We start from the raw sequence: 14,112 nt of genomic DNA, 5'->3' as shown, positions 1-14,112 counted from the left end.
TCAAATCTCCAAATCCAATTCTCTGCCAGTTCTTCAGGAGAACACAGATGGCTGGCAAGTTGGTAATAGCATTAACTCCTCCTGATAATCCAAGAAACCCGAAAAGCAAAGGCTAGAAATTGAATTACACCCTTGAACTTGCTGCCTGCTATTTATTATCCTTTGTGATGCATTTTCTGCTTTTTTTTTGAACTATTCCAACCATTATCCTGAGTGCTGCCAAGATGACATCATGCAAGTGAAAGGCAATGTGGAGATGTTGTGATATGTCTTAATTTGATAAACAAGGTGAAATGCAGGCTGGGACGGGGTTGTGTCAAAACAAGAATTTCTGTCTTAGGTTTTTCTGGAGCTTGAAAAATAGGTAGGATTTAAATCGGAGTCTGTTTCTTCATGAAGCATTAAAATCAAAGACCCAAGACACACTGACAGCAACACCCTCTTTGACCACGTTTTTTGTCAGCCCTCTGAATGTCGCCTTCTTTGGCACATTTATTCCTGTCTGTTAAATGTTTAAGGTGAAAATTAGTGAAAATAAAGGTACTTTCTTTCAATTTAAATGCCAGTGAAGACAATTGAGGACTTCATATATATTTAGCTTCTCTTTAGCATTCTGAGTAAGCATTTTCAGGACAGTGCACCTTTGGTCAGGAGTGACTGACAGCATCTCTTCAAACGAATTAAACCGTACAACAAAATATTTCAGTCGTCATAACATCCGTCAAGGGTGAACCCAGGCTCCTTAGTTCCAAAAGTCTAAATATTCTCCAGGTGGCTTTTCAGCCCAAATGATTGGAGACAGCCTAACAAAAGGAAGCTCGCCCTGATTTATGCCAAGAAACCATTACATTTCAAAGGGTACCACATACCACACACTGCTACCCACTCCCCCAGCTGATGAATCAGTGCTTGTCCATCGTAGGGTGACAACAATGCAGCATTTGAAAAATAATTCACCAGTCAACACTCCATCGAAGATCAACTGTCAAAGTTCTTCACATTTGCCACAGTGATGTTTCAATTCTGAAGCTGCAGCATTTATAAAACGCAAATTCAAAGTTACGCTGATGTGGGGCTTTTTTTGGGCCAGGTTGAAAGTTGACAAAGTGAACGGTCAGTCCAATTAAAAAACATACAACTTGCTATTTTAATCCAGTTGACTGATACATGCCTTCAAGTAGACTAGAGCAGTTCAAAAGGAAATGACTACAAATCATCAATGCACAGATTCTTCTGTCTGTCAGCTTGCAACAACGTGAGAAATTGGACAGAAATAAAGAAGTCCATTTGACCCATCTTAGATCACTCATTCATCGCAGTATCCAACTGCTTGTTAAATAACTACAAACTGAACCATGTACTGCCCCTTTGTGCGCCACAACTAGCCAAGCTGTTCCACTACAGCTCCAACACTGGCATCTGCCTGACAATGTGGAAATTTGCTGAGCTATGTCCTGTGCACAAAAAGCAGGACAAATTCAACTTGGACAATTACTGAATTATTAGTCTACTCTCGAACCTCAGCAAAGTCATGGAAACTGTGAACAAGTGACACTTAGACAGCGTGCCGATGTTCAGTTTGAGTTCCGCCAGGGCTACCTGGCTCTAGACCTGATTACAGCCTTGGTCCAAACATAGACAAAAGACATCAGTATTTATCAGAGTATGGCATCAATGAGCCCTCGCAAATCTGGAGTCAATGGGAATCGGGGAAAAACTCTCCATTGGTTGGAGTCATACCTAGCGCAAAGGAAGATAGTTGTGGTTGTTGGAGGTCAATCATCTGAGCTCCAGGACATCACTGCAGGAGTTCCTCATGATAGTGTCCTCGGCCCAACCATCTTCAGCTGCTTCATCAATGACTTTTCCTCCATCTTTTAACCTTCTGGGTGTTTTTCTTTGCCCGGTTTGTAGCTCTGTAAATGCTTACAGTCAATCTATTTCCTCACAAATACACAAATTCAGTTCCAAATTTACTGTCTTTAATTGCTGCAAAACATGCAGTGCACTTTCCATTGTCACGCAGGCTCCCACCTGCCAAGAATGAGACACATTAATTTCACCATATGGACATTAAACTTCAAATTGTTGCTGGGAAGTAAAGAGGGCCTATTACAAGGAATTGCCAGGCCCTGAGCCGGAAAACATTTTTGCATACTCGCAGACAGTGTTGGAAGAAAGGAACCAGTCCCTGCTCCCAATACAGAGGACGGACGTGGTCAGACCAGTTTAGTCACATGACTAACTGGCTGTTGCAGAGTTTTGAACTGAGAGTTTTCAATTGGCTCCAGAGAATCTGAACTGACAAAGCTCCTGGTTCCTGGATTGAGAACATCTCTCTCCTGTCTGCTCTCACCAGCTTGCCCATTGAAGATACAGGAATCCTAAGAGAGAAAAGTCTCCGACAGTGAACAAGGTTTAAGAAAAACAGTGGGCCCCAACGAAAAACAAGAATTACCTACAAACAAGAACTACCTCCAATAGGACTCTGCAGTGAGCTCAAAGCACAGTAACAAGAAACTCTTCAGATATTGCCTCAAACCTCTCCACCTTATTTTTCCTCTGCTCTTTTCTGTTCCTATCTGCATGTGTGTATCGAGTATGCATGCTGGCATGGGCACACCATGTATCCATAGGCGGCAACCAAATTAGAGTTTAAGTTTAAGTTTTAATAAATTTCACTTCTCTTCTTTAAACCCAAGAAAGCCTGTTTGTGCTAATTTCTTGTAATTGGAAAGCGGTGAACAAGGATTCACCAAGAGGGAGCTCAAAACACGCTGTGTTAAAAATTAAACCATGTTATAGTGAGACCAGGTGAAGGCTAAAAGGGACACCTAGACACCTTTCTCACCTGGTCTTAACACCATGTTCCCTATCCTGAAAGTTCGTGACAGTGATAGGAGTGGATGAATACAAAAGGTGTTCGCCTGTCATCTAACAACACAGCTGTCAAGACCTTTAATTTAAAGGAGATTACTACCTCTGCTTAAACAGCAGCCAAATTTGCCAGCATCTCCTATCAAAACCCTGTACTGAAAATATGTTTCGAGGTTGATGATACAGTCAGAAGACAGATTTCACTCTGAAGTGAGCTGAGAATTGATCTGAAAACCTATTTTCCACTGTCTGTTACCCAGCATTAATAATTGTATTTGCACTGACATTTTTCAGTCACGGCCTCAGTTTGTACAGATTTTATAAGTCCAGGGTGCTGTTAAAATGCACACAATTGAATGAATTGCAAGGCCTATCAGTTATTTTTCCCAGCTTCCTCCTGAATGGTGTGGAGCACAAACAGAACCAGGCATTTTCGAACACAAGTGTTTTCTTCCTTATGCAGTTTAAATTCGACGAAAAGTTGAGCTCATGTTTGTGATGATGATGCATTCTTTCATTCTGTGTTGCATCTGCCAGAAGTTACTGATAGTCGGGAGTTTGTGTTATTTATGCTTGCTCTATTCCATCAGTATATTTGATTAAGGCTACACTGCACACTTTGAACAATTCAATCTATTCATAGGAAAATCTGATATAGAGAGCAACAGGAGCTGGCCCAGTTTCAGCTTTAACTCTTCAGAGCAAATGGCTTCCAACTATTTCATGTGAAATCTGTAATTCAAGCACTTAGCTTCTTCCTCCATTCCACAAAAAGACCAACTGTATCAATACACATCGAGAGTCTGCAAATGAGGAAAATGCGTCAATGTCTGCTCTCCTGCACTTGTATTCCAAGTCCATTTACCAAGATTTTCCTCTAATTAGGGTATGGGGCACAAGCAAACAACATCGAAAACGGCACAAAAATACTTAGTTTTCCACCTAATATGGATCTAGGTTGCAAACAGTATGCGGGTCAAGGACAGGAGCACAAAACAGTCAAGAGCGAACGGCTAGCTTGCATTACACCCTAGCAATCTTTGACACTCCAGTCAATTTCACCCCCTTCCAAATGTTTAATATGCTACCACATACAGGAGCTGTTAGAAACATGAAGGCACATCACATTGAAGAGAATGTATTCACACGGGTACAGAGCTGGTGAAGTGTCCGAGAACCATTGTGAGCCCATTTTTATGAAGGGTAGGCCGGCTGGAGAAAGTTAATGTGATGAATTCCAAGAGACAACGGGTAAAAGTTAGCGATTTTATTTTTAATACGTGTATGCATTAGATCAAAAATGTAATTTTTTACTGTTACAGCAGGGCAGGTCAGAATGCCACTTGGTAGAATTTGCAACCATTTCTCATCACTGCCCTTCGTGCCTGTTTGAAGGATGTGATTGGTTGCTTTTCTCCGGCTCAATCTTTTCATCTTTCACTGTGAGCCAGATGGGATGGCTCAAGTTAGTTGCCAGGAAAGTTTGAAACAATTTGGAAGCTTTTTATTTTTTTGCTTTAAACAGAAAACGAACACACACCTTGCTTCCCATGTACTGCAGAGGTTGTGTACAAGAAAATCAAGACACTAGTGGACGAGGAGCCAAAGTATGTCAGTGAGCAGGAGGGTGGTGAGCGAACAGGACTTGGTGTGAGTTAGGATATGGTCAGCAGAGTTTTTGGATGAGTTCAAGCTTGCGGAGGGTGCAATGTCCCGGAAGAGTATTGGAATCGTCAAGCCTGGAGGTAACAAAAGCATGGATGACCTATACAAGTCATTGGTCCAGCCACAATTAGGACATTGTGTCCCGTTTTGGATGAAACAAGGATGTTAAGATCATGGAAAGAGTGCAGAAGAGATTCACCAAAATGATTCCCGGAATGAGACCTTTCAGTTGCAAGGAAAACTACAAGAATTGGAGCACTTTATGTGAGAACAAAGAAGAGTCAGGAAGAGATGTGACAGAGGTATCCAGAATAGTGAGGGGTTTTGATCATGAAAATCTGGAAGCATTATTTCCACGAGTCAGTTAACTTCAGGAGACACATTTCAGATCATTCGCGAAACAATGAAAGGAGGTGTTATTGCAATGTAGGATGTCCCTGTCAGCAAGTGGGGGAAGGAATTTCAGAATAACTTCTCAGAGAAGTAAATAAGTAAAAGGATGCGGGTAAAGAGACAAAGCAGAGAGACAACAGAGGAACAATGGGTTCCTCCTGTGCTGTGAACTGATACAATCTGAAGTTGGATGGAAACCAATTTGGATAAAGTGTACATGGCCTGAGGAAGAAGGGGACTTGGTGGAGTAAATGGCCGTAATGATTTGCGGGATTATCTGGCCCTCCCTGGAGCACCCTCCTGCCCTCGGCTCACAGACAACAGTCTTCCCAGAGCCAAGATCACACACTGGAACCCTGATAAGCACAGTATGTTGCAGCCAAGAAACATCACGCTTGGATTACATTTTCTCGACACTTGGATAAAAATAGTTTATTCAGTCCTTTTATGCCACGGTCCATTTAATCATTCATTTCTCTATTTATCCTCTCTTGAAAAAAAAAACCTTGAAAACATCTCTTATTTTAAAAAGGCATTGTACACAAAAAGTGCTTGGACTTGTTGAAACAGATGCAATGTCAGGAGATAGGAATGCAGAGATGAGAGGGGACTATTCAGCTCATGCTGCTGAGCCTCATCTTTCATGATTTCTTTCAAACCTTAGCATTGTGCCACATGTTAGGCCTCTTTGAGAACTTTGACAGATCACAACTCAATTGGGTTTGGTTTGGTCCACTGGAATGTTATATTTGGATCAAGTATGTGTTTATCTGAAGTCAACTGTGTAAGATCAGTGAATTCGTGTTTGTTGTGGATTTGGTGCTGAATCTCAGAAATAATGGTTAACTCTAAACAGCACAATGTCATTGAGTTCAGTAGCATCTCGCTGCGGAGTTCCACATTCAGATTTCCGAATGAGCCGGGACTGAAGGATATTTTCTTTTGGTTTTCTGTCAATGATTTTTTTTTTGACAGCCACTGTCAGCATGCAATGTTTACAGGCCAGCAAATCAAGAGGAAATAAAGAGCATCCTGTGCTTCACCACTGAAACATTTCCACTTCTCACATGAAGACATCCTTCTCTGCAGCAAGCTTGCCAATTGAGCGGCAGGTGTATTGTTACAAATCAGCAGCAAACTGGGCACAGCTTTGTGGTGTGGGGCCAAACCCAACTGCAAGTGGACTGATTGAAAAAAAGTCGCCTGTACCTTTGAATTCAGCCACTCAGTGGAGTCTGGATTCAAACTCAAGACCAAGAATATGTTCCCCGTTGCATTACACAGATCCCGCTTCTTCTGGTCCATGCTACAATCTGCCTATCAAATACCATCTGGCATGTTCAAAAAGCTATGTTTAGTTTAGTTTAGTTTAGAGATACAGCACTGAAACAGGCCCTTCGGCCCACTGAGTCTGTGCCGACCATCAACCACCCATTTATACTAATCCTACACTAATCCCATATTCCTACCACATCCCCACCTGTCCCTCTATTCCCCTACCACCTACCTAAACTAGGGACAATTGAAAATGGCCAATTTACCTATCAACCTGCAAGTCTTTTGGTGGTGGGAGGAAACCGGAGCACCCGGCGAAAACCCACGGAGAACTTGCAAACTCCACACAGGCGGTACCCAGAATTGAACCCGGGTCGCTGGAGCTGTGAGGCTGCGGTGCTTGCCACTGTGCCGCCCAAGTATTGTGCTGAATTTCGAAATCAGCCCTGCTGTTATAAAAAGGAATCAGGCACATGTTTGATCAGCATCGGTCAGATACTTTCATCACAACAGTTAGACTTTGATACTGCTGTTAAGTGGAGGACCAGAGCAGTCGATTTGATTTCTAATGTGACATCAACAAATCGTATTTATTTAGTGCCTTAAACATAATCAAACTGCCCGAGGTGCTTCATAAGCATCATGAAACAAAATGTGGCTGGGAAAATTGGTATCCATCTTTCTGCCGTTCTTTTGCTTCAAAACTTGCTTTAAGACCTGGTTCTGTGACTCTGTATTGTCTTCCCTTGAAAACAAATTCTCTGCTTTAGACTGACTGGTTTGATTGATAGGAGCAGCCTGTCTGTTTATCTAGCTTCCAGCACTCTAGTCTATCTGTTTATACAGCTGTTCAATATGCATTTCAAGTGCTTTTTTTAAAACTAGTGTTTGTTCAGACAGCCCTTCAAGAGGTAATTCTTCATGCTTCAGTGATTTTATGAGTTTTTTTTAAACTCTGGCTGAGTTAATGAAAGCTCTTCACGCACGCTGGAGTGATTTAATGGGCTTCTATTTACAGCATGACTTGCCTCTCGCTGTTACAGTAGCAGAGTGATTCTGGTTCCAAGGCACATGACTGTGTCCTGTGTTCATTAACATACTAAGATCTTAAAGGAACATTACTCTTAAAGGCAAATCGCACAACAGCTGAGGGCGCGACCACAATGGTGGAGTGATTGAAATTGGGGATGCTCAAGAGGCCAGAATTGGAGGAACACAGATATCTCTGAGGGCTGTGGGGCTGGAGGAGATCACAGAGATAGGGAGGGGCAAGGCCAAGCAGGGATTGGAGAACAAGGATGTGAATTTGAAAATCAAGCCTTGGCCAGACCAGGAGCCAATGTCAGTCAGTGAAGACAGGGTGAACGGGTTTTGGTGCAAGATTTTTTTAATTTGTTTTTTTTTATTCGTTCTTACGATGCGGGCATCACTGGCAAGGCCAGCATTTATTGCCCACCCCTAATTGCCCTTCAGAAGGGGTTTGGACAGAATTTTGAACTGCCTCAAGTTGGCAAAGGACAGAACAAGGGAGGCCAGGGTTTCAGCAGCAGATAAGCTGCGGAAAGGGCGGACCCGGGTGATCTTATAGAGGTGAGAAAAGGCGGTCTTCAGTGATGGTGTAGACACCATGAAACCTGGTTACAGTCACCCAAAGGTCCGCATTACAGACAGGACTGCCAACCTGCTGCTCTCCACCGGCACTTTTCAAACATAAAGCACAGAACAAAAACCATCTGCACCACTGGAGGAGGAAATGATATACCCTCTGTCAAAGACTAAACGTTACGAAGGACACAGAGTCATACTCTTCCATTCAACAGGCATCAACAAAGTTTAATGTTGTCAACTATTGCGTCAATCAACAAAGCTTCAGCAATGTTCCTTTGTTCAAGGAAATTCTGTTGAATTATAAGATTGGAGGTAGAGTCTCAGCTCTGGGTGGCTAGAATTCATGTGTGGTCTCGGGAGTCAAGGGGGGAAAAGAACTGTTGCCCAAAGTCACGTTGCTTTTTTTTAAGTTACAGGTATTTTCCCAGCAGCTGTAAATATAAATGCAAGCTCCTTCTTTGTCTTTCTTTAGATTTAAAACCATTTGCATCAAACCGTATGATCAAGCTTCCAGTTTCAACATGACGCAATCCACAAGGGGTAAGTTCTGTACACCAGTGGGCTGCATTGTTTTGCTCGAGATACCAATCACAAAATACCATTTCCATTGCACTCCCTTGTTCCCTACCTGAGCATGCAAGATCTCGCTGGGGATTAGAGATTGACCCATGGCTCCTGAAGCAACTATATGCCAAAGAACACAACTTGTCTTGGCAACTCCGTAGTCGCCAATGAATCTCATAAACATTGAATTCTCAACAAGTTTATCTGAACACAGAACCATGAGCAAGTCTCTCAGTATAAAACGAAGGTAGGTTTGGGCAAATTGGATCCAAATAAGCTGTGTACATAATTTAAGCAGCAGGGATCCGCATTGACAAATGAACAACAATGAAATAGGAAATAAAGGAAAACTTTTTTTTTTTTACGCCAAGCATTTAGGCATGGGGAGCAGATTACCAGCACGGGTGATGGAACAGGAAATCTTAATGGGTTTCCAAAAGCAACTAGACAGGTTCTGGTCATCAAATGACATTCTGAATTCTTAGAAATGCATCAAGGGGAACACTCTGGATTGACGTTTTAGACGGACAAGAGGGTTGTCACCTGTCTGAAACCATTACACTCTCTGTGGAAGTTCATTTTTCAAGGTGGACATAGTTCATGGTGGTTTTCTATTTATGTGCTGTCAAATGATACATATGGGAAGAATTCTCCAAAAAAAAAAAATTCACTTTCAAGTGCGTTGCTTGATAATGTCCAGCCAGTGTCAGCAATGTATTGAAAAAGGGCTCAATTCAAACTAATCAGAGCATTAAATGTACAGTGACCTCTGGTGGACACAGGACACACCTTAATGATTCATTTTGGATGGGATTGTGCCGCAAACTATAAACTAGCTGGATTCAAAGTGCTTTCATACCTGATTCTCCTCGGAGTAAATCCCTGAAATACTCAGTGAAGCAACGTTACAGAATGGAGGCAAAGTGCTTTTGTCACTTGCACAGGCTGGCTGAGCAGACTATATAATCCAATCTACAGGACTGGGTTATTATTTCATCCAATTATTGTGGACAACTTAGCTTGCAAATTGAACATGTCAAATTCTTGACCTTAAACCTCAGCACAAGTTCTACGAGACGTGACTGAACAAAGTTTACTGGAGCATTGGAGATGCCAGGAACTGGCAAGGATCAATCTTGAATTTTGTGACCTACCTCTGGAAATCACAGAGTTGGCGTCAGTTTGTGTATCCTGTGTTCGCAAGAAGTTCAAGAAAGGCATTCCAAATTCTGCAAATTTTCAACCTGACCCTTAGTGTGTTGGGGAGGGGGGGGGGGGGGGGGGGAAGAGGGGCGCTGAGGGGGAGAAGGGGATAGGGTTAGGCTCGAGCAACAAGAACTTACTTAACATCGAAAAACATCCCAAGGCCCTTTCACTGAGGTGTCACCTTCCGAACTTGGACCAAGACGGATGAGGTGGATATTAGCAGGGGTGAGCGAAAACTTAATCCAAGAGGTGGTTTCAAGGAGAGGCTACAAGGAGGAGAGGGAGGAGCGAAGAGGCACAGGGACTTATGTACCCTCTGAGGACCAGATGGATGAAATCACGGCTACCATGACTGAGAGGACAATCGTGGAGTAAAGCTTCCGAAAGAAAAGCTCACCAGGTCTGAAGATGATGGCTTGCATGTTGATGCGATGCAGCGACACCCAATAACATTTTTGCCGCTGAATTTTTCTGCATATTAATACCAGGGTCACCACCTCAAGCAATGCAAGCCAGGTGCAGACAGTAATGTGATGGCCTTCCTATCGAACCTGTCAGGCCCAGTGCCTCCCAATGTCTCAAGAACTTCAAAACTTGCCAACGTTGCATCAAAATCCCTCATCCGTCAGTGTGAGAAGTTGAAAGAAGAGACATTTAGAAAATACACTTTCACCCCGAGGTGCTACAAGGCTCAGAGCAGACCCAGTAAAATAGTTATGAGCCGACTATCACTGTAGGAAATTCAAGCTGACTTTTCCATTTACTCAACAGTGTGAGAGAAGCAATGCAGGTGACTAGAATGCAGATGACTGAACTGGTTATTGAATGAGAAGCCAAGCTCCCGACGTCGCTCAGCTGGTTTGAGGCCTGTAGTTTGGACTTACCTTAGCAGGTTGTGAGTGGCATTTCGAGCTTTTAAAAGACCCACAAGTTCTTAATTTAATCGCACAATGAATGAATGGTCTGAGCAGACTTTGAAGTACACATTAAGCTCAAGAATACTTCTTCAGTCCCAGTGTTGGTCATTTTTGCAAGAACTGCAGTGTTTAAGAAACACTTTCCATAAAGTTCGGGGGATGGTGGTGGGGGGGGGGGGGGGGTGCTGCTGAATAGGAAGTTCATTTTGTTATTGATCCTTATCCCGTCTCGCCTGCATATATCGACTTCTATATCTCTACATATAGAAACACATGCAAAGATTGAGATTAATCAAGTGAGATTGAGAGATTTCATAGAGAGAGATTAGAGAGGAGAGATAGATAGATGACAATTATATTGTAACTGTTGACAGAACTCACAGAAGATGGTGAAGACAATTACAGTTGGTAGAAAGGAAGTTTGTACGTCACCCTAGATATATTTATTTCCTCTTCATGCATAGGCCTGAATAAAATTATTCCACAGCCGATAAATGGGCAACAACTTCATTTCAGCTTTGAACCAAAGCCCCTTACGAGCTGCCTTCAAACTGGGAGGCAATTAACTTTCAAGCAAACTTGAATGCCCCATAAAACAGAGTCTTCAACATCTCCTGGTCACTTCCAGTCTGGTAGCTTCGCTCATGTGATGAAGCTACTTTGCTGGGTCTCTCAAAGCTGAATCCACGCAATTTAACAGGGCAAGATTGAACTGGAAGCAAGCCAACACGGCAGCACTTCAGCCTTTGCACCTCAAAGAAAGATTTGAAACTCTGGGCCTTAGTGAAACCACACACCATCGTGCCTTCAGTCAGAGCAACTGAAGAAGCAGAGCTCCCACCCAAATATCTGAATGGAAATTCAGGTGTGAAATTACACAGCAGATCACTTCCCATTCACAATTCGAAAGGAAAAGACACCTCGCACGGTTTTGGCACATTAATACACCAACAATAAAGTGATTTCACCCGACTGCAACGAGCAACACATTTCAAGAATGTCATTTCTTGCCTTCTTCTCGTGTTGGCCAGCTGGACTGCTGAGAGGGATGATTCATCTGATTCACCTTTGGAGCATCAATGAATTATCTCCTGATGAGTGGGCAGAGAGCCAAGGCAGTCAACCAGATGATGCATCCAGCAGCAAGGCTCTCTCCACATCCAATGTTGGCCTCGAGTGTCTGGGACGTGACTCTGTCAACATTTTGGCTTCTGAACTGATGCAAACAAAGAAAAACAGTCTTTGGAGCCCGGACACAGTTCAAGACCAAACCGACAGATGTCAGAGACGCAGAGAACAAGAAACAATGCACAACTTGCATTTCTTTTTTCAGAAAAGGAAGTAGTGACATTCTAGGGTCTTCTGTCATACTTAGAGATAAAAATCAAGTTGAAATCAAAATAGAAGAGGGCACAAAGAATGGAAGAGTCGTGTAAAAAAAAAAATCGGGTTGGTATCATTGAAAATTAACTGGCTGCTGAGAACGTTACTACTGTAAAATTCGAATCTTTTTCAGTATAATGGTGCATGAACTGGTAGCAGAACGAGCCCACAAAGCATGCAATTCCTCCGAGTTGCTGAGATATAATTCACTTAAACACAGTTCAGATCTGTTTGAACATCTTGCTTGGAGCACGCTCCGCTTGACAGAATTTCAGAGAACCAAGTGCATAATTCCACAAGAATCTGATATTTTCCTTGAAAAGGATGTTGAGACAACACCACCCTCCCCAACCTAACCCACCCTCTAGCTTGATCCTGACAATGACCATCTGCACTAACATCTCTGTGCTCACACCAAGATGGTTCCATCTCCTGAAGCCAAGTCGCAACCACAGCTCAAGGCTTCACAGAATGAAAAGTTTAGACATTTTTTTCCCCAGCATCTCATAACAACCAATGAACCCTCAACACAAATGGGGTCCAATTCAAAAAAAAAGCCTCCTTTCAAAAACATCAGAAAACAGACAACTTCTTACTCATCAGAATACAGACAGAATCATGCAGTTAAAAGACACATTGCTAATATTCCCACTGCCTGGCCCTGGAGAACTCCAAATCCCAAGTTGTGAGTTTTCAATTCCTTTTGTTCCAACGCACCTTTGAAACAGAATCGAAAAGCTTCTGAAAGCCAATAGCAATTGCCTGAATGAGGAAGAAAATCTGCTCAACACACCGAGGCTGCAGCAATGGTTATTTTCAGGTTTGCTGGCCGATAAAGGATCCACAGTGAGCATTGCAAACCCCAGGAGCCGATACACGTGGGTAGCATGGTCCGTCTCCACCTCTGGCTCAGCTCATCTGCTGCTGAAATCCTCATCCATGCCTTTGTTAGCTCTAGACTTCACCATTCCAGTCCTCTCCTAGCCAGCCTCCCGTTTTTCACTCTCCATTAACTTGAGCCCATTGAAAGCTCTGTTGCCCTGTATCCTAACACACATTAAGTCCTGTTTAGCCATCACCCCTGTGCTCACTGACCTCGATTGCCTCCCAGTCTGGCAATGCCTCAATGTTACAATTCTCATCCTCGTTTTCAAATCCCACCATGGCGTCAACCCTCTCCATCTCTCCAATCTCCTCCTGTCCGACAACCCTCCGAGATACCTGCGCTCCTCTTGTTCATCCCTGATTTTAATTGCTCCAGTATTGGTGGCCTTGCCTTCAGCTGCCTGGACCCTAAGCTCTGGAATTCCCTCCCTAAACCTCTTTCTCCTCTATTTAGATGCTCCTCTTTGGCCAATCTGTCCTAATGTCTCCTCATGTGGCTTCGTGTCACATGTGTTTGATAATGCTTCTGTGAAGTATCGTGGGACATTTCAGGATGTAAACAGTGCTTGATAAATGCATATCTATCTCCATCGTCCATCAGATTGTCATGCCCTTCCAGCACGTTACTGGATGGAGTACAGGAGTGATATGCTTATATTAATGGAATGGCAATCCAGACAACGCAAGTTCAAATCCGACCATAGCTCTTTGAGAATGGAATCAGGTGGAAATACATCAGGAAATTAAAAACTGGCATCAGGAAAAGTCAATCTGTTTCAAGAACCCAACTTTCAGGAAGGAAACCTGCTGTCCTTACCCAGTCTGGACTACATGACAAGGGCAAGTAGGGATTGATAATACATGCTGGTCTGGCCAGCAATACCCGCAGCCCGTGAATAAATTTTGAAAGAGTAAATAAGGGGAAATGGTTTCCAATGACAGCAGTGTTGTAACCAGAGGACACACATTCAACGTAATTGACAGAAGAACTAGATGTGAGATAAAGATAATTTTTTCTTTTTACACAGAGAGTTATTGTGATCTGGAACGCGCTAGCTGAAAGGGTGGTGGAAGCAGATCCAGTTGTAACGATCAAAAGGAAATCAGATAAATATTTGAAAGGAAGAAAGTTGCACTGCTATGGGAAAGAGCAGGGGAGCAGATGGCCGCCTCCTTCTCTGCTCCAAGATTCTACGAACCTTCATATCAGGTATGAGTTCAATCTGATGAGCTTCATATCACAAATATCCATGCAACTAAATCACACCGCAATACATTGTCGCACAGTGAACACATGAGAGATACCTCCTTCAACAGCGAGAGGTGGGATGGGTGCACA

This window comes from Heterodontus francisci, chromosome 47 (genome assembly GCF_036365525.1).
Source record: "Heterodontus francisci isolate sHetFra1 chromosome 47, sHetFra1.hap1, whole genome shotgun sequence".
Lineage (NCBI taxonomy): Eukaryota > Metazoa > Chordata > Chondrichthyes > Heterodontiformes > Heterodontidae > Heterodontus > Heterodontus francisci.
The sequence above is the reverse complement of the archived record's forward strand: the minus strand, read 5'-3'. Positions refer to the sequence as shown.